Below are 21,709 nucleotides of genomic sequence, written 5' to 3' on the forward strand. Positions count from 1 at the left end.
AGTCATCAGCACTTGCAGCCCTGCAATGAGACCTGGTGAGCCCTGAGGGAACTCAGGAAGGAAAGAACAGCTGCCATCTAGCAGCCATCAGACTGCAGCCACTCCCTACCGTGAGCCCTGAGGAAACTCACAATGTGAAAATACAGGATACTAGCCTCAGATAGCTGAGGTGCATATCAAAGGAATGATTTCAGTGAGCCCAGACTCTTGCATCTTCCCATACATAGAAAAGCGCTAAATTCCTTAACTTGGGATATCTGGTTTTCTTGAATTAACAATAATCCTTTTATCTTCCTGACTACCTGCACTTTGTTGCAAAATGTCTATATAACCTGGCTCCCCACCTCGCCGCCTCGGAGCAATGTTCTCAGGGTTACTTGAGATTCTGCCTCCCGGGCTTCAAGCCCTAAAAATTCCCGCTGAATAAAACATAACTCTCAACTTTTAGGTTGTGAATAATTTTTTAAGTACACAGAACCAATAATAGTCACTTTGAGATAAGGTATTTGGTGGAAGGGGCTGAGGTGTGGTGTGCCTGCTTTCTCTAGCGCTACTAAGAACAGGTCTGGGGAGCATCCTCGGTACAAGGAAGAATTTGTTAAAGCTGCCAATTCATGGGCCCCACTCCAAACCTGCAAAATCCCAGTTTTTTCCATGGGTGCTTGAATGCTTTGTATGCATATTGAAGTTTGAGAGGCAAGATTTACATAAGTGCTTTGCACTCTAGGCTTACAATAAAGATGACTTGGAGAGTTTTAATTACTACTATTACCTGTGACCTCCCTCACAGATTCTGTCTACTGGCTTGGGTGAGTGTGCATTTTTTTAAAATGAAGTATAATTGACATACAATATTGTATTTGATTCAGGGTTTCAACATAGTTTCAGGTGAACATGATTTATATAGATTACAAATAAAATCGCTTTAATTACATTCCCAGGCAATTCCAGGGTGAAATCAGGGTTATGCAAGAGGATTCTCATATTTCTGTGGTATGAGACTTGAGTCCAGTCTTTGGTTTAAGGAAAGGTAGTAGAGTCTGGGTAGGTGGGTCAGGGCCGTGCACCCCACATACCCCATTGCTGTAGCGGCATTCCTGGCTGACTGTGAGACAGAAGGGCGTATGAAAACAGGGAATGAGAATATCCTTGGCCTTCATGTAGGAGCGCATTTCTTCCTGAATCTGTCATGTGACAAAGGAGAGGGGAGCGTGGTCTTTCTGCATTTCAGTGGCCTGCCTCTGAGAGTGGGGGTTGCAGGTGAAGGCGCTGTGCTGATGCCCTCAAAGATGTACAGGTGCCATATATCTACATAATATTGCCTGAGAAAGGAACCTAAAAGTGGAGGAGGAAGAGGAAGAAATGGCAGGTTCTCAGGTAAAATTTGTGACCCAGATCAGCGGCTGTGTCCCCTTTTCTTGCTGAAATCCCATGTATTTAGAACTTGCAAACATTTACTTCTCTACCTCTGGTGGTCCTGCCTAACAAATTTGCTTTCAATACTGTTGCCAACAAATTTTGGCTCCCTGTGCCCTGATGCCGAATAGAAATACGCAGACGGAAATTTGGAGGATAAGAAATAGGCTTTCTGTTTTCTTTGCCAGGCAAAGGGAAGACACAGCAGGCTGGCGCCTCAAGAACTGTGCCCCCCTCCTTGGGGAATCAGAGAAGATTTTATACGTGGGGCTCGCAGTCCAGGGCATGTGATAAGGATCAAAGTAGTGAATGTCTTGCATTCTTTTTCCTTTGCATTATTTCAAAACAGTCAAAGCTGGCATCGCCCGGTAATTGGGGACTAGCACTCTGGTAATTGGGTCCATTTGTCTCTGGTTTATGGGCCAGCGACCTTCTTTCTGAAATGCAAAAGCTACAGGGGGTGATTTGTTACAAGGGGGCATAGGAAATGTAAGTACAGGGATGGAATAAGGCTAGGGAGAGGCCCAGGATGTAACTCACACAGGGTTAGGGGTGATAGGTGCAGAATGTAATTTACATAGTGTCAGGGAGTGAGGTTAGCTTTGTGAAGAACAAATCTAGTTACAGCCACTACAGATTAGTAGCAGTTAAAACTAGGAGTGATAACTGTTTCAGGCCAGGTTATGCTTCGTCTCTAGCCTGTGTGTTCACTGTTCCCTTTGTTTTCCTTGCTGTCAGGAGAAGGAAAACTTCATTTCTATTTTTACTGCAACAATACTTTTCTTTTTTTCCTAATGATAGCCAAGGTTAGATCTTTAGGATATTCCTTTCTTACATCCCATTTCCTTCTCTCCATCCAGGCTCCCTTTACAGCATAAAGAATTCCTACCATAAATTACTGATGTGCAAATGTTGAAAATGATCCCTTTTTGTCCTATCAACTCAGGGGTGTATTGATACACAAGATTCCCACTGAATATGAGGTTGGGTTCTGGGATATCAGTGAAGGAGAATATGTAATATTTAGGTCCTGTGTGGATGCAGCATCAGTCTATGTAGACAAGGATGGCCCAGAGTAACCCAAAGTTCTGATAAAGTTCTGATAAAGAGTAACCCAAAGTTCTGATAAAGAGCTACCAGTTGCCTCAAGGAAAGACTTACTATTTAAAATACACAAGAGTACAGGATGTGAGAGTTATATGTGACTTTACACTTGCTTAACACTTTTCTCATGATTAGATTTTTTTTTTTCAAAACGGTATCACAGCAATGATGAGTCCTGTGTGGATAGGGCAGCTGATATCAATTTGTCCCATTACAGCTGATGTTAATTTTGTTCACTTGATTCAGGGGCTGTGAGCAGATTCCATGGCAGAGAAGTTAATAATTCTTCAATTACCATTAATAGGGTCTCGGAGGGATTTACTGAGAGCTGTGCATAAACCATCGCATTTCATGTGAATACTCCCCCTTTCTACTTCATTTCCCTTTACTTGTAGATTGCTTTGGAAAATGAAGACTCTCACCTTTGTTCAGACTTTTGTTAGTAAATATTCTATAAATTTCCTTTTTTATTACACTGCCATTTCACAGTTATTCTCTTCTTTATTACTTTTGTATCTTCAGGAAAAGTAAACAAGGGTCCTATAGTATGTGTTCAAGTATCTTAAAATGCTGTAATGTAATCAGCACAAATGAGAAATGAAATCATTTCATATTTCAAGGAAATAGGGGTTTGTTGATGCAAAGAAAATCTTCATGAGGTTTCATCTTGTCCTTCTCATTTCTTGAGTTGATCTACCTCTTTCGCTGTAGATCAGTGATCATTCTAGATATTTAAAATGAAATAAGATATTGTTGCCCACATCTTAAAATCGACTATCCATTCCTTATTTTTGATTGAGTACTACTCGGAAGTAGAGTTAAGCATCTGCAAATTAGAAATGCTTCCGAAGTGCTTTAAAGGGGCTGTCAGGAAATACTATTTGGTGAAGTAATTTTCTATAAATTATAGTGTCCTCTCTTCTTTGCTGAACGCAGTACTGGATTGGAAATTGTAGAATCTCCAGAATGAGTAATATGTTCCTTTGTTTAATAAACAGGTGTTGCTGTCTCTAAGCTGAACCTGGTCACCTCTTTTGAGCAAAGAGCCCTGGGATGTGAAGGAAAGGAGACAACAGTCATACACCCAGGTAGGTGGGAATGAATAAAGCAGATAACACAGGAGTGATGTACAAAGGTGAAGGAGGAAGCGAGGCTTTAAAATGTGGTTTGGGGGCTTCCCTGGTGGCGTAGTGGTTGAGATTCCGCCTGCCAATGCAGGGGACACGGGTTCGAGCACTGGTCTGGAAAGATCCCACATGCCGCGGAGCAACTAGGCCCGTGAGCCACAACTACTCAGCCGGCGCGTCTGGAGCCTGTGCTCCGCAACAAGAGAGGCCGCGATAGTGAGAGGCCCGCGCACCGCGATGAAGAGTGGCCCCCACTTGCCACAACTAGAGAAAGCCCTCGCACAGAAATGAAGACCCAACACAGCAAAAATAAATTAATTAATAAACTCCTACCCCAACATCTTCTTTAAAAAAAAAAAAAATGTGGTTTGGGAGGCTCTGCTTCAATGGAAATTATTTTGAGAAGCCCAGGTGTATGTCTCTTGCTGTCACAGAGGTACTTATCTTGCTCCACTCGTATCCTGCTCCTAAACCCTCGAAGGGTTTTCCTTTTGCTCCAGTGACCTTCCATGGCAATCAGAGTGAGAGCCAAAGGCTTCCCCATGGCCTCTGAGGGTCTGCATGTTCTGGCTGTTATTCCATTGCTTTTGGGGGCCTGGGAAAATCTGTGCACATACAAAGTTCTTTTGTGGAGTTTATGTGAGTTTCTCCTCCCTTGTCTTCGGAGGTACTTGTCTCCTAGAGACACGTACACATTCCACTACAGCCCTGGGAATGTGAGACACACTGAGTGTCCCCCATTCAAGTCTATGTAGACCAGGCTCCCCCATGGACCAGACCCTGTACTAGGTCATCAGAAATGAACCTGGAGGGGCTTCCCTTGTGGCGCAGTGATTAAGAATCCTCCTGCCAATGCAGGGGGCATGGGTTTGATCCCTGGTCCGGGAAGATCCCACATGCCATGGAGCAGCTAAGCCTGAGCGCCACAACTACTGAGTCTGCACTCTAGAGCCCTCGAGCCACAGCTACTGAAGCCTGCGTGCCTAGAGCCCGTGTTCCGCAACAAGAGAAGCCATGACAATGAGAAGCCCCCACACCGCTACGAAGAGTAGCCCCTGCTCACCGCAACTAGAGAAAGCCCATGTGCAGCAACAAAGACCCAACACAGCCAAAAATAAATAAATAAAATAAGTAAATTAAAAAAAAAAATAAATGAAGCTGGGAGCCTCACAGTGTTTACCCAGCCTCATGATAGAATAACCTGGGCCACTTCATTAAGATATCATTGATATCTTTGGCTGGGTCCTGCCAAAGACTAATTGACAGAAGCTATGGGGGTGAGACACAGGGAATGGTAGTTCTAAAATATACATAAATTATTCCAATGGGGAGTCAAGGCTGAAAATGACTTTGGGGAACATTGTTCACCAGAATTTCATGTCTATACAAATCACTTATGTGTCCCGTTAAAAACAGATACTGAGGCCCCACACTCAGACGTTATGAGTCTCCAAGTTGGGATGAAAGTCATTAATTTGCACTTTGAGCAACCACTGAAGTCGCTTATCCGAGACCTCATTTCCAGCAGCATTAATCTAGAGAAATCAAGAACAGTGCCTGAGTGCCTATCCGAACACAAATACTGCTTGTTCCCAGTGAAGACCACTAAGAACTTCTGAAAAGATGACATTCTCTGCTCACCACTTTCAAATCGAGCAGGGACTAGAGAAAGCAGTGGGGTCTGAGGAAGACTGTTATGGGGAAACATTTGTTCGTTCATGAAAGGAATGTTTCATGAGGATCTGCTGTATGCTCACAGGTATGTGAGGGTGCACTGTGTTCAAGACACTGTGCTAACATCCTCACATTATGAGAGTTGATTGTCGTAATCTGCTGGGAACTGGATATTCTATGTTCATCTTTCCCAGGAGGATTTAGTTGTTGGGCTTGCCTTCCTGGGAGTAGAGATTATCTTTGTCTCTTCTCTTTCATTATCACGGGAGATAGTCCTTTGCTCTCCTTTATCTGAGTCTAAGCATCAAAACTTATGAATGCCAGATCCATTCACAAAGGTGGCAGAGTTTTCAGAAACTCTGGTGTCTCAGCTGCTCTGAAAAGAATGACCAAGGAATGGGGGCGGAGCCATGGCAGGACTTTTGTGTTCGTTTGTTTGTTTAAGTGGTCCTTTTAAGCGGAATCTGAATTGACCTTTCCTATTAGGCTCTGCAAGTCTGATTTTGGAAGAGGGACTATATTCTGGTTGGAAATTCTGGGGCAGCAGAGCTGTGCCTGCAATGTAAAGCCCAAAGTATGAAACAGGAATCTGTGGCATCCGATGGGCTGCTCTAGAGGTGGGACTGACCAGTGCCTTATGTGTTTATATTACTCAGGGGGATTCTGGGTGGCCAGTCCCTGATTCCAGCCTGCTCTTGGGTCATATGCATTGTTAGAGGCACTAGATTCAAGTCCTTATGAGTTTCACCTGCATTCCCTGCCTGTGCCTGTGTGAAGGTTTGGGCTAAAGAAGAGGCCAAAAAAGGGAAGGCTGTCAAAACCCAAGGGGTAACAACACGGGTCAGAGGGAGAACTGGCCTGTGCTACAGATTGTGGTACCAGCTTGCCTGAACTGCGAACTCAGGTGTGTGGGCTCCATTAAAATGGAATTCAAGGCTGGCGATCTTGAGCCCAGGGCTGGTGAAGGGAGGAGCCTGTGACTGGAAGTTTTGGCCCTGGGAGGGGCGGGTGTGTGCCAGAAGTCCTCTGTGCACTGCTCAGCACGTGGTGGGAGACTCTGCCGGTGCAGGCAGTGTGGTGTTACTATCAAGGGTGCAGTCTGGTCAAGTGAGGGCACAGCTGTGCTGGTGTGTTGTTGGCGTGAGTGAGTGGGGGCAGGGAGAAGCGGGGAGAGACTCCACCCTGAGTCCTCAGGCCACGCTGCACCTGAGCAAGGTGTTTAGGGACTAGACGAGGTGCTAGTGCTCAAAATGAAAGGTGGCACTGTGTGTTAAAGTGTTAACTTATGAGCATTCCAGTTTTCAAGTGTTCATTTGAGCCGACCTCTATTCAGTTCCAGCAGCCTCAAATCAAAGGTGGTTAGGAGCACTTTATCTGCAGGAACTCAGAGAGAGGTTTTTCTAAGGAAGACACCACATCAAAGCAAGGATAATAATTGATTGTATCTTAACCAGTCACCTTGGTTTGGGAAAGCCTTGCTGGTAGTGTGTGACTGGTTGTTCGTAATTATTTTCTCAGATTAACGCCTTGACTCTGAATTAAGTTTTGTTTGCTTAAATAGGCTACCAAAATATGAGAGTCACCTCAGCCTAATGGCCTCCTTGTTTAATTACTTTAACACTGGAAACTCAGTAGGTGGGATATTATACTTTTCATCCATTTGCAAGGTAATTTAGCAATTGTCCACCTAACGTAGAAATGCACAGTCATGTTGGTGCAACAATTTCATGTCCCAGAACCACGCAGATAAGCCACATGTGTAGAAGTCGGAGATCCACATTCTGTGATAGCAGTACAAAAACAGATGTATCTATGTAAATGCATAACTAAGGAGGCTTTCAGTAAAGTCTTTCTATTCATAATTACCATGGAATGTGGTGTCATGTGTTTGGGAATGCAGGAGATACATTTCTACTGGTGTGAAAGTATTACCTTCATATATCATTGGTTAAGGAAAGCAATTTTATTTACAGAGTTTGATTTGACATTATATATATCAATATTGAACCATGTACATAATATTTTAGTGTTTGTGTATGTGTGGATATATATTATACAAATTCAAATATAGTTTGTTACACATGGAAATTGCATAGCAAGGTGGATATACTTGTAACTGATGATGTTCCATCTGGAGATAAAATTTTATTATTGCTTCTGGGGAATTCTCTGGCTGTCCAGTGGTTAAGACTTGGACTTTCACTGCCTTGGGCCCGGGTTTGATCCCTGGTCAGGGGACTGAGATCCCGCATGCCGTGATGTATAGCCAAAGAAAAAAATTTATTGCTTCTGGAGGGTGCTTAATTAATGGGCATTTTTACTTGATTTTATTGTTTAAATATATTATAATTTCATATTTTATAATGTTTATTATTTTATAAGCAAATTTGTTCCTATGCACAGTAGTTTTCCATCACTGCTATAATGTATGACCACACATTTAGCAGTTTAAAAAACATTCTACAGTTCATAAGTTAGAAATCCAGTGGTCTTGGCTGGGCTCTCTGTTTATGGTCTTACAAGGTCAAAAATTAGGGTCTCGTGAGGCATAGGTTCTTATCTGCAGCTTCCATGGGAGAATCTACTTCCAGGGCCATTCAGGTGCTAGGCAGAATCCATTTTATTCTGGTGGCTTCCATGTGAGCCCTCCATGGTCACACCTTGCATCCGGTGTCCCTAAAGGAGAGGAGAAACACTGTGTCATTGTTCACCCATTTTTTTCCCTAATCCTTTACTGTGTATTCAATTGAAGGGATCATCACAAGTATTTTATGTAAGTAAGGTTATTACCTCAAGGTCTCAAACTAGAAACCATTCACGATTAGGTTATGATTTGAATGAAAATCATGGAATTAGTGAATAGGAGAAAAAGTTAGCGACCCTTAATCCACCTGCTGCAACTACCATCACCCTCCTCCACCCCTCAACTCCACCGTCCTCTGTTCCTCATTGTGACCTCAGTCTCTCTGCCTCTGTGACCTTTAGTATCTCTAGAATGAATTCTTCCCCTTCTAGGCTTCTTTATTGCTCTCCCACGTCCATCCTGTGCACTTTAGACCTCCATCCCCATGAAACCTCTATCCTCCGGACTCCAGAGCTCTCAGCCCAACCCTCCTCCCCTTCTACTGCTCCCAAGCCTTTTATCCTTCTTACCTTCCTTCTCCCTTGCCCTTTATCCTCCTCTCCTACCAGTGACTTCAGCCCATTTCTCGTGTCCTGTATGTCTAATGCCCCCAAGTGTTCCAGTCATCAGTTACCAAGTGTCCTTAGTTTCCTCATGACCCTGCACCCATTTCCCCCAACCCTACAATTCCTGACTGCAGTTTGCTCTGCCATTTTTTGGAACAGTTGGAGAACAACAGGTGTTAATTCTTCTCTAAATGTTGGGTAGAATTCACTTGTGAAGCCATCTGCTCCTGGACTTAAGTTTGTTGGAAGTTTTTTTTAACAACTGATTCTATTTCATTATTGGTAATTCATCTGATTATATTTTCTATTTCTACCTCATTCAGTTTTGGGAGATTGTACATTTCTAGGAATTTTTCCGTTCTTTCTAGGTTGTCCATTATATTAGCGTATAATTGTTCATGGTAGTCTCATGCTTGTTGGTGTTTCTGTGGTGTCAGTGGTACCTTCCCCTTTTTCATATCTGATTTTACTGATTTGGGCCCTCTCTTTTCTTTTTTTTCTTCTTGACGAGTCTGGCTAAATTTTGTTTATCTTTTCAAAGAACCAGCTCTTAGTTTCATTGATCTTTTCTATTGATTTTTCATCTCTATTTTATTTATTTTTGCTCTAATCTTTATGATTTTTTTAAATTTTACTAACTTTGAGCTTTCTTCTTTTTCTCACTCCTTTGGGTGTAAGGTTAGATTACACATTTGAGATTTTTCTTGTTTCCTGTAAACAAGCTTGTATCACTGTAAACTTCCCTTTTAGAACTGCTTTTGCTGTGTTTTATAGATTTGGATTGTTGTGTTTTCATTTCCATTTGTCTCTAGGTATTTTTTATTTCCCCTTTGTTTTCTTCAATGATCCATTGGTTGTTTAGTAGCATATTGTTTAGCCTCCACATGTTTGTGTTTTTTGCAGTTATTTTCTTAAAGTCGATTTGTAGTCTCATAGCGTTGTGTTTGGAAAATATACTTGACGTTATTTCAGTTTCCTTAAATTTACTGAGGGTTGTTTTGAGGCTTAGCATGTGGTCTATCCTGGAGAAAGTTCCACGTGCACTTGAAAATGAAGTGTATTCTGATGCTTTTGGATGGAATGTGTCATATATACATCCATCCATCTGTTCTAATGTGTCCTTTAATGTCAGTATTTCCTTATTGATTTTCTGTCTGGATGACCTGTCCATTGTTATAAGTGGGGTTTTAAAGTTCCCTACTTTTATTGTGTTATTATCAATTTTTCTGTTTACGTCAGGTAATATTTGCTTTATGTATGTAGGTCCTCCTGCGTTGGGTGCATAAATTCTTAAAATTGTTATATCTTCTTGGATTGATCCCTTAATCATTATGTAGTGTCCTTCTTTGTCTCTTTTATTTGATTTTATTTATTTTTTATTTTTCGGTCGCACTGCACGGCGTGTGGGATCTTAGTTCCCCGACCATGGATTGAACCCTTGCCCCCCTGCAGTGGAAGCATGGAGTCTTAACCACTGAACCACCAGGGAAGTCCCCTTCTTTGTCTCCTAACAGTCCTTATTTTAAAGTCTCTTTTGTCTGGGAGTTCCCTGGTTGTCCAGTGGTTAGGACTCAGCACTTTCACTGTGGTGACCCAGGTTCAATCCCTGGTCTGGGGTTCAATCCCTGGTTGGGGAACTATGATCTTACAACCCATGTGGCCAAAAAAAAAGGCTATTTGAAAAATCACTTACAATTTAAATACCCTGGTATGTGGAGCATGAAACACTTATTGGGATATACTATTATAAAAGATTCAAAACGCTAAACATAGAACTACCCTATGACCCAGTGATTCCACTCCTGAATTTACATCCAAGAAAAACCCAAAACACTATTTGAAAAGATACATGCACCCCAGTGTTCATAGCAGCACTATTTACAATTGCCAAGATACAGAAGCAACCTAAGTGTCCTTCAACAGATGAATGGATAAAGAAGATGTGGTATATGTATGCAATGCAATACTACTCAACCATGAAAAAATGAAATTTGCAGCAACATGGATGGACTTGGAGGGCATTATGCTAAGTGAAATAAGTCAGACAGAAAAAGGCAAATACTGTATGATATCACTTATATGTGGAATCTAAAAATACAACAAATGAGTGAATACGACAAAAAAGAAAACAAACGCACAGATACAGAGAACAAACTAGTGGTGACCAGTGGCGAGGCGGGAGGGGCCCTATAGGGGTGGGGGAGTGGGAGGTACAAACTATTGGGTATAAGATAGGCTCAGAGATGTATTGTACAACATGGTGAAAATAGCCAATATTTTATAATAAATGTAAATGGAAAGTAAACTTTAAAAACTGTATAGAAGTGATTCCCTGGTGGCGCAGTGGTGGGGAATCTGCCTGCCAATGCAGGGGACATGGGTTCAAGCCCTGGTCTGGGAAGATCCCACATGCCACGGAGCAACTAAGCCTGTGAGCCACAACTACTGAGCCTGCGCATCTGGAGCCTGTGCTCCGCAACGGGGAGAGGCCACGAGAGTGAGAAGCCTGCACACCGCGATGAAGAGTGGCCCCTGCTCGCCGCAACTGGAGAAAGCCCTCGCACAGAAACGAAGACCCAACACAGCCAAAAATAAATAAATAAAAATTTATTTTTAAAAACTGTATAAAATATTTTAAGTTTTTTAAATAAAATAAATTAAAAATTTTAAAGGTACGATATTCTCAAAGAATATTTGAAAAAGTGGATGTGCTTTTCTCTAATTTTTACCTTAATCAATGCACTTTAAATATTTTAGAAAGTGTAAATACATAAGGGGGGGTGGAGAGAACAAACTCTGGAACCACAATTTATAACACATACACATAGACACACAATAAACAAAAAATTCTGATCTGTTGGTTCAGTTATAATGTGCTTTATTAACATAGATCACGACTTCCTTTGTGAATCATCAAATATGCATTCATGGCATCATTTTCAAAGGCTTCTGTCCATTCCCAACGGAAAATGTTAATCCACCCTCCGTTGCTGCCTTTGGTTTATTTTCAAACAAATCTGTGATGCAAACAACTTCATGCTCTGGATCTTTGGGGGTAGGGAGTCCCGGCTCACCTGAGGACAGGTGGTCATGCCCTGCTCTCAGGTAGTCCTGTGGGTCAGGTGGGTCCTGAGAGGAGCGGGGGCTAAAGGACCTGAGGACTAAGGGTACCTTTGGGTAGATTTCTACGGGCCACCCCTCACACAACCCTAAACCCACCATGTGATTTCCACCAACCTAGCAGCATCTCCCTTAGACAACAGCAAGGCCACAGCTATTCCAGGAGGGGCTCAGCCCCTAGGAATCAGGCCCAGGGAACCTGCACTTCTGGAAGTTCTTATCTGAAACCTTCACGCTGCTCAGTGGTCTCAGGTGTGCTCTGCCTGGTAGCTCTAGCTCAGTGCTACTGGATACGGGTCTGAGGAGTAACATCTGCACCAACAACAAACTTGTTAAAGATGCCATTTCATGAGCCCCACAGGCGAATCATAATTTAGAGTGGGGCCCTGATTCCCCCCCAATTTGTAAGCACCTTAAAGCTTTGGAAGAAATGTTTGCTGTGTGGTTCCCATGCAGTTTCCCACTAGTATTACATGGTGAGTATTTAGAAATAACATCACCTGCCCCACTGAGTCTATCTATTGATCTGGGTGGGAGCATTTGCATCGTTTTAACTCCAGGTGATTCTAAATTTAGGTCCTGTTTAAGCACGAGGGCTGCTGGGTTCCTTGGTGAGTGTTGCTTCCAGTCTTTGGTCCTTTTGTCATTGGAGAGGCATCGGTGTCTGCTCTACATGGGATTGGAAGGGGCAGAGGAGTGTAGCCCACTTTCTCTATTCTGTAGCAGAGTTTTGGGGCCTCTGTGTGAGGGGAGAGCACATTTAGACAGGAAAGAAAAACCTCACTCTTTGGTCTCCATGCAGGAGCTCATTGTTCCTGAATCTCTCTTTTTCAAAAGGTTGGCATTTCACTGTCCTTTTGCCTGTGGGTATGGTGGGAACAGGTGAAGGAGCTGTGCTGATGCCATTAAAGACATATTCTCAAGATACTGATGTGATTCCTCAACATAATATCGATGAGAAAACAACCCAGAGCAGGAGGAAGAAAAGGATAAAATGGCAGCTTCTCAGGTAAACGTCCTGTTCAGGGTCAGAGACTGTGTCTGCTTTTTCTCCTGAAATGTCATGGATTGAGAACCTGCAAACCTTTCATTTTCTACTTCTGATGTTCCTGCCTAACAAGGTTGTTTTCAACTACTTGTTTTTCTCCTTCTTCTGATAGGCAGTCAGCTCTTTACAGTACTTCTCCCCTGTGTTCCAGAGCCTTTTCCCCATTGTCTGCATCCAGGCTCCCTACAGAGCATGGAGAATTCTCACCATGAATTAACGACCTTCAACTATTGAAATTATTCCTTTTGTGAAAGATCAACATGGGAAGCCATTAATATCCAAAACTCCCTCTGGGATAATTTCAGATGTCGAGATATTAGTGAAGAAGGGCAAAGTGGAATGATTAATGTACGTCTGAATGCAACGTCAGCTTAGCACCACAGGGTGAATGCACTTTTAAGTGGGATGGCGTTAGTGGTCCAGATAACTCAAAGTTCTGGGAAAAAAAAGTAACTAGGAGAGATTTGCTCTGTATATTGATAAGAAAACCTATTTAAATACAGTATTAGAGTCAGAGCTAACGTGGGAGGTATATGTGGACTGAAATTTGCATAAAACTGACATTTTTTCATGATAGTCTCAGATTATGATTTTCTTAGTATTTTCACCCAGAATACCATGGCAGGGAAAATGTGTCATGTGTGCTTCAGTGACCTGATAATTGTTTGTCCCATTACACCTGATTTTCCCTGGTTCAGGTGTTCTCTGCAAGATTTCTCTGCTTTGAAGTTCATATACTTCTTTTATCTTTAGTAAGGGTTTGGTGTGATTCACTGAGAAATGTGCATAAACCATCATGGTGTATCTGGAAACTCCAGTTTCTTCTTAGTTTTCCTTTACTTGTAGTTTGCTTTGGAAAATGAATGTTGTCACCTTTGTTTATTAAAGATACTGGCTTTTCAAGTGGAGGTTGTAATCAGTCAAGGCTTGTTCTTGTAAGTTTCCGTTATACTCGATGCTCATGTAACAGACATACTCTTCTTTATCACTTCTTTGTATTTTCAAAAGTTTACAGGAATAATATTATTAATGTATGCTCAATTATGTTAAATTTCAGAAATATAGCTCAACTGAAGTGATAAGTATTTTCAAAGACATCAAAGATTCAGAAACAATAGCTCTAACTGGTTTTAAATCTTTGTGTGTATATCTCCCCAAGTGTATTTATAAAATGCAAAGTGTATCATCCACAAATAGATTCATAAGATTTATCCAGTTAAAAATAATTAGTATTAATTCTTCTTTAAAAGTTTTGTAGAATTCACCAGTGAAGCCTTGTAGTCCTGGTAGTTTTTTGTTGGGAGGTTTTTGAGAACCGATTTAGTCTCCTTAATAGTAATTTGGTCTGTTCAGATTGTTTTATTTCTTCATGATTCAGTCTTTTTACTTTTTACTTTTTTCTTTGGCCCATTGATTCCTTAGGATTGTGTTGTTTAATTTTTACACATTTGTAAATTTTCCAGACTCTGTCCTATTCTTCATTTCTGGTTTCTTACCATTGTCGTTGAAAAAAATACTGGGTTGGACAAAAGGTTCATTCCATTTTTTCCGTAAGATGGCTTTAGTAGCACTTAGTTGTCTTTAACTTCATTCGAAACAATTTTGTTAGATTGTATGTGACAGCTGTCATATCAGTGTGCATTTAAAAAAAGACATAAAAATTGGTGAATTTTTGTGTAGCCATTTTAATATTGAAGACGGAAGAAAAAAGCAACATTTTCAGAATATAATGCTTTATTATTTCAAGAAAGGCAAAAATGCACCTGAAATGCAAAAAAAGATTTGTGCAGTGTATGGAGAAGGTGCTGTGACTGACCGAACACGTGAAAAGTGGTTGGCGAAATTTCATGCTGGAGATTTCTCACTGGATGATGCTCCACAGTCGTGTAAACCAGTTGAAGTTGATAACGATCAAATCGAGACATTCATTGAGGACAATCAACATTATACCACACAGGAGATAGGTGACATACTCAAAATATCCAAATCAAGCGATGAAAATCATTTGTACCAGCTTGGTTATGTTAATCGCCTTGATGTTTGGGTTCCACATAAGTTAAGCGAAAAAAACCCTCCTGACCATATTTCCGCATGTGATTCTCTACTTAAACGTAATGCAAACTTTCCGGTTTTAAAACAAATTGTGACGGGCAACGAAAAGTGGATGCTGTACAATGTGGAATGGAAGAGATCTTGGGGCAAGTGATATGAACCACCACCAACCACACCAAAGGCTGGTTTTCATCCAAAGAAGGTGATGTTGTGTGTATGGTGGGATTGGAAAGGAGTCCTCTATCATGAGCTTCTTCCAGAAAACCAAACAATTAATTCCAACAAGTACTGCTCCCAGTTAGACCAACTGAAAGCAGCACTCAATGAAAAGCGTCCAGAATTAGTCAATAGAAAATGCGTAATCTTCCATCAGGATAATGCAAGACCACATGTTTCTTTAATGACCAGGCAAAAACTGTTACAGCTAGGCTGGAATTCATCCACCGTATTCTGATTCATCCACCATATTCACCAGACGTTGTACCTTTTGATTTCCATTTATTTTGGTCTTTACAAAATTCTCTTGATGGAAAAAATTTCAATTCCCTGGAAGACTGTAAAAGGCACCTGGAACAGTTCTTTGCTCAAAACAATAAAAAGTTTTGGGAAGATGGAATTATGAAGTTGCCTGAAAAATGGCAGAAGGTAGTGGAACAAAAGGGTGAATACGTTGTTCAATAAAGTTCTTGGCGAAAATGAAAAGTGTGTCTTTTATTTTTACTTAAAAACCAAAGGCACGTTTTGACCAACCCAATATTTAGTATGTAAGTGAAGTAAATCAGAAAGAGAAAGACAAATACCATATGTTATCACTTACATGTGGGATCTAAAATATCAATATGACAAAAATGAACCTATCTATGAAACAGAAACAGAATCACGGACATAGAGAACTGACTGGTGGTTGCCAATGGGGAGGGGTTAGGGGAAGGGATGGAGTGGGAGGTTGGGGTGAGCAGGTATAAGATTTTGTATATAGAATGGATAAACAACAAGGTTCTATGCACAGAGAACTATATTCAGTATCCTATAATAAACCATAATGGAAAAGAATATTTTAAAAAGAATATATATGTGTATAAGTGAATCACTAAAAATTATACTTAGTATAATATCAGTCTTCTTAAATTTACTAAGACTTGTTCAGTGATCCATCTCATGATCTGTCCTGGAGAATGTTCAGTGTGCCGTTGAGAAGAATATGTATTCTGCTGCTGGTGGATGGGCTGTTCTCTTTTTGTCTAAGTCCATTTGGTCTAATGTATAATTCAAGTTCAGTACTCCCTTATTGGTTTTCTTTCTGGATGATCTATTCAGTGTTGAACGTTGGGTGTTAAAGATCTGGACAGGGGCTTCCCTGGTGGCACAGTGGTTGGGAGTCCGCCTGCTGATTCAGGGCACATGGGTTCATGCCCCGGTCCCGGAGGATCCCACATGCTGCGGAGCCGCTGGGCCCGTGAGCCATCCCACTGGGCCTGTGCGTCCGGAGCCTGTGCTCCGCAACGGGAGAGGTCACAACAGTGAGAGGCCCTTATACAGCAAAAAAAAAAAAAAAAAAAAAAAAAAACCACCCAATCCAAAAATGGGCAGAAGAAGATGTCTCCAAAGAAGACATAAAGATGGCCAACAAACACGTGAAAAGATGCTCAACATCACTAATCATTAGAGAAATGCAAATCAAAACTACAATGAGGTATCACCTCGGCTCCGGACGCGCAGGCTCAGCGGCCATGGCTCACGGGCCCAGCCGCTCCGCGGCATGTGGGATCTTCCCGAAACGGGGCACGAACCCGCGTCTCCTGCATCGGCAGGCAGACTCTCAAGCACTGCGCCACCAGGGAAGCCCCTGTTTGTGTTTTTGACACTGAAGTGAGCCTCTGATAAGCAGCATATAGTTTGATCTTGTATTTTCATGTAGCCACTCTATGACTTTTGACTAGAGAATTTAATATATCTATGTTTACAGTAATTATTGATAGGTAAAGACTTATCAATGCCATCTTATTGTTTCCTGGATGTTTTTTTGTTTCTTGTTCCTTTTTTCCTCTTCTGCTGCCTTTCTTTGTGAATTACTGATATCCTGTAGTGGTATTCCCTTCCCTTTGTATTTTCTGAATCTAGTACAGGTTTTTGCTTTGTGGTTCCATGAGGCTCACCAAAAACATCGTATAGATATAACACTATTTTATGTTGATAACAATTTAACTTCCATCACATACAAAACAAACCTACTCTTTTACTCCCCTCCATGAATTTTTGTGTATGGTGTTACAATTTACCTCTTTGTATATTGTTTATACATTAAAATTATTATAGCTGCAGTTACTTTAATAATCTCATCCTTTAACCTTTATATACTAAAGTTAACTGGTTAACACACCACCATATCACACTATTAAGGTATTCTTACCTTAACTATATACTAACATTTACAAGTCTATTGTGTAGTCTCATATGTTTTCATGGTACTATTTAGCATCCTTTTAGTTTGAGGAACTCTTTTACAATTTGTTCTAAGAAAGATCTAGTGATGATGAACTCCCTCAGCTTTTGTGTTTTTTGTTTTTTTTTTTACATAAGAGAGTATTTTAATTCTTGTCCTTAAAAACTATAAAGACTGTCATGATTTGGAAATGAGACTGTAGCAAACAATGGCCAAAGAAGAATCGTACATTCTATGCCTTCTCTTTCCTTTGTTCACTCAGAAATATAATGTTATCAGCTATAATTGTTGTTGCTTGTTGTCTCACATTATTTTTATCCATATATTCACCATAGTCTACTTTCCCTTCCAGGTAAATTCAAGACCCCCTTTTCACATACTGATATGCCACATCTCCGAGGCCTGGTCAGAATACTGAAATTCTGTGCCACGTTGTCTTTTGACTGACATCACCCATTTGGTAATGCTTCATTTTCCCCTGATCGCCACACCTCATTTGCTGCTACAGAAAATATCGTGACTGGGTTTTTTCCTTCTACCTGTCTCATGATAGGGTCCTAACCTACTCAGCCAAGTAGCTGCACATGATTCAGAGATCTGCTGAGAACCAAACTGCTAGCTATTTCAGACTCATGTCTTACACACTGATGAAATACTTGTACTACAGGCCTTCGAAACATGGCTTCTATTTTCTTTTCTTACAATCTAATCTTTAGTGTTTTCCTGACACTCTGGCCAGCTTTTGTTTTTCGAAAAGAGTTTTTAATCTCTTCATTCAAGAAGGACAATTATGATGAATAGGATATTATTGGTTGGCAAGGTTTTTTGGTTTTTGGGGGTTTTTTTTTGGAGCAATTTGAATATATCATCCCACTCTCTCCTGACCTGTGAGGTTTCTGCTCAGAAATCAACTTTTAACCTTCTGAGGCTCTAGGGACTTACCTGGTGGCACAGTGGTTAAGACTCCATGCTACCAGTGCAGGAGGCCCGGCTTCCATCCATGATCAGGGAACTAGATCCCACATGCATGCTGCAACTAAGAGTTTGCATGCCACAACTAAGGAGCCCATGTGCCACAACTAAGATCCAGTGAAAACAAATAAATAAATACTTTTTTAAAAATAATAATCTTGGGCTTCCCTGGTGGTGCAGTGGTTGGGAGTCCGCTTGCCGATGCTGGGGACACGGATTCGTGTCCCAGTCCAGGAAGATCCCACATGCCCCAGAGTGGCTTGGCCTGTGAGCCGTGGCTGCTGGGCCTGCGCGTCTGGAGTCTGTGCTCCGCAACAGGAGAGGCCGAGGCCACAGCAGTGAGAGGCCCGCCTACCGCAAAAAAAAAAAAAAATAATAATAATCTTATGAGGTTCTCTTGTAAGTTATAAGCTTCTCTTGCTGATTTTAAGAGTCTTTCTTTTTGATAGTTTGTCGTTTGCATGGATTGGCTATGGTAAAGAGTACCACAACGACCGTTGGGGTGAAAGTGTTTTTTTTAATGATGGTATTCTCTGGTTGTAGGAACCGGAGTGGGGTTGCCGAATCTCGTTAGCTCTAGTTTTTAATTTAGTAAGGAACTTGCCTACTGATGTCCATACTGGCTGTTACCAATTTACATTCAAACCAGCAGTCTAGTAGCCTTCCTTCTTCTGCCTGCCCTGTTGAGCACTTCCACCTTTTAGGCTTTTTGAGGACTGGAGCCAGGGAACACCTCGTCTACATTTATTTGCATTCTCTAATCATGACATTCTGAGCATCTTTTCATTTGATGTGCTGTTTTGTAAAAAGCGTGTGAGTACCACTGAGCTCTTGAAACGTTTCTGCCTGAGCATCGGGCCTGATATGAATTCATTTCAGATGACTAGCCCAGAACATTTCTCAAGCTCTCAGATCATTTGCAGCCCCGCAGGCCTTGTGAATACTAAGTGCCGTTGAGCACAGTTTCTAAAGTTGTTGTTATGGGAAAGCGCCACAAGGCGGCAGCACTGCTTCGTGCCCTCTCTGGTAGCTTGGGCAAACAGAGCCTTAGAGGGAGTCCTGGTGTTGGGCTGGGAATTGGAGTGTAACCACACCGCAGGGCTTGTGTATCTTTAGCTCTTCCCGCTTACCCTGCACCACCTGACGCCAGGCAAATCCCAAGCCTTGCAAATGTGCTATTCGGAGGGTGCTGCGGTTCGTAGGTGGGGTGAGTCAAAGGATATAGGCTGGAGGTGGGAACCTCACCAGCAGGATCCGGGGAGATCCGCTGTCTTTTCACAGCACTTCCCTCCCAACGGGTCCACCATTCTTCGGGTACACTAGTCTTTGCTTACCTGTAAGAGAGCCGGCTTGGATCGGGAGATTGTGGTCCCATGCAGAGGGCAATGGGCACAAGAGGTCCGAGGAACCGCTGTTCTGGTGCCACGTTCTCCACCCTGGCTCCCTCAGCACCAGCCTACTCCAGCCCTGGGGCCCAGGCCTGCTGAGGCTCCATGGATGTGAGAGAAGCCCACATCACCCAGGCCTGAGGGTAGTAGAGTTGGCCTTTCCTACCTATTTCCTCTTTTATAGTTTAATATTTGTTTTCTACTTCAGCATAGTTTATATACAACGTGCTGTTTGTTTGAGTTCTGCAGCAATATGATGCAGCTATAAATGTAGCTGTACCTGTTGTATTTCAGATTCTTTTCCCTGTTAGGTTATGGAGAATGTAGAGTAGGGTTCCCTGTGACATGAGGAGGGTCGTCCTTGATGAACTCCTTTTGATACATGAGTGTGTTTCTGTTAATCCCAACCTCCTACTTCATCCTTCCCTGGTCCCCAATTTCACCCTATGCTAATTCTACACTTCTTTTATCCCTTTGTGAGCCTGTGTTTCCTTTGTACATTACTTCCTGTGTATCCATTTTTCGACTGCACATGTAATTGATATCCTGGGATATGTGTGTTTCTTTCTTTAAATTACCAGAATCAGTGAGATCATCTACTGCTCCATCCGTGTTGCTGCAAGTGGCACGAGTTCATTTTGTTCTCTGGATGAGTGATAGCTAAGGATTTCAGGTAGCACAGCTTCTTTATCCATTCATCTCTCACTGGACATTTTGGTCGTTTACATGTCTTGTTTATGGTAAAGGGCACCACAACGACCGTTGGGGTGCTAGTGTTTTATTGCAATGATGGTATTCTCTGGTTATAGAAACTGCAGTGAGGTTGCCTAATCTCATGATAGTTCCAGTGTTTAGTTTAATAAGGAACTTGCCTGGTGATCTTCATAGTGGCTGTTGCCGATTTACATTCAAACCAACAGCATAGTACGGATCCTTTTCTGCCTGCGCTCTTGCACACTTACTCGTTTTAGGCTTTTTGTGGGCTGCAGCCGGGGAACACCTTGACTACTTTTATTTGCATTCTCTAATTCTGACAGATACTGAGCATCTTTTCATTTGATGTGCTGTTTTTTAAAAAGCGTGTGAGTACCACTGAGCACTTGAAACGCTCCTGAGTTTTGGGCCTGATTTGAATTCATTTCAGATTACCTAGCCCAGGACATTTCTCAATGGCAGGGATCATTTTCAGCCCCACCAGGCCTTGTGAATATTAAGGGCCCTCCAGCACAGTTTTAAAAATTGTTACGGGAAAGCGCCACGAGGCGGCAGCACTGCTTCGTGGCCTCTCTGGAAACTAGGGCAAACAGAGCTTTAGAGGGAGTCCTGGTGATGGGCTGGGGATTGGAGTGGAACTTGGCTGAACACACACCGCAGGGCTTGTGTATCTTTAGCTCTTCCCACTTACCCTGCACCGCCCGACGCCAGGCAAATCCCAAGCCTTGCAAATGTGCTATTCGGAGGGTGCTGCGGTTCGTAGGTGGGGTGAGTCAAAGGATATAGGCTGGAGGTGGAAACCTCACCAGCAGGATCCGGGGAGATCTGCTGTCTTTTCACAGGACTTCCCTCCCAGCGGGTCCACCATTCTTTGGGTACACTAGGCTTTGCTTACCTGTAAGAGAGCCAGCTTGGGTCGGGAGATTGTGGTCCCATGCAGAGGAGAATGGGCACGAGAGGTCTGAGGGACCGCTGTTGTGGTGGCACGTTCTCCCCCCTGGCTCCCTCAGCACCAGCCTACTCCAGCCCTGGGGCCCAGGCCTGCTGAGGCTCCATGGATGTGAGAGAAGCCCACGTCACCCAGGCTTGAGAGTAATAGAGTTGGCCTTTCCTGCCTATTTCCTCTTTTATAGTTTAATATTTGTTTTCTACTTCAGCATAGTTTGTATACAACGTTCTGTTTGTCTGAGATCTCCAGCAATGTAATGCAGTTATAAATGTAGCTGTTGTATTCCAGATTCCTTTCCCTGTTAGGTTATGGAGAATGTAGAGTAGGGTTCCCTGTGATATGAGGAGGGTCGTTGTTGATGAACTCTTGTTGATACATGAGTGTGTTTCTGTTGAATCCCAACATCCTACTTCACCCTTCCCCGGTCACCAAGTTCCCGATCTGGGAACTCCACGCTTCTTTCCTCCCTTCGTGAACCTGTGTTTCCTTTGTATACCGCTTCCTTTGTCTCTG

At 42.3% G+C, this 21,709-nt stretch overlaps 1 pseudogene; it reads right to left on the reverse strand.

Moving 5' to 3' along the window:
* Window positions 1-17,405: 17,405 nt before the first annotated feature.
* Window positions 17,406-17,853, reverse strand: LOC103073880 (single-stranded DNA-binding protein, mitochondrial pseudogene; annotated as a pseudogene).
* Between the last annotated feature and the right edge of the window lie 3,856 nt (window positions 17,854-21,709).

The sequence above is a fragment of the Lipotes vexillifer genome, unplaced genomic scaffold, assembly GCF_000442215.2.
Source record: "Lipotes vexillifer unplaced genomic scaffold, Lipotes_vexillifer_v1.1 scaffold2797, whole genome shotgun sequence".
Lineage (NCBI taxonomy): Eukaryota > Metazoa > Chordata > Mammalia > Artiodactyla > Lipotidae > Lipotes > Lipotes vexillifer.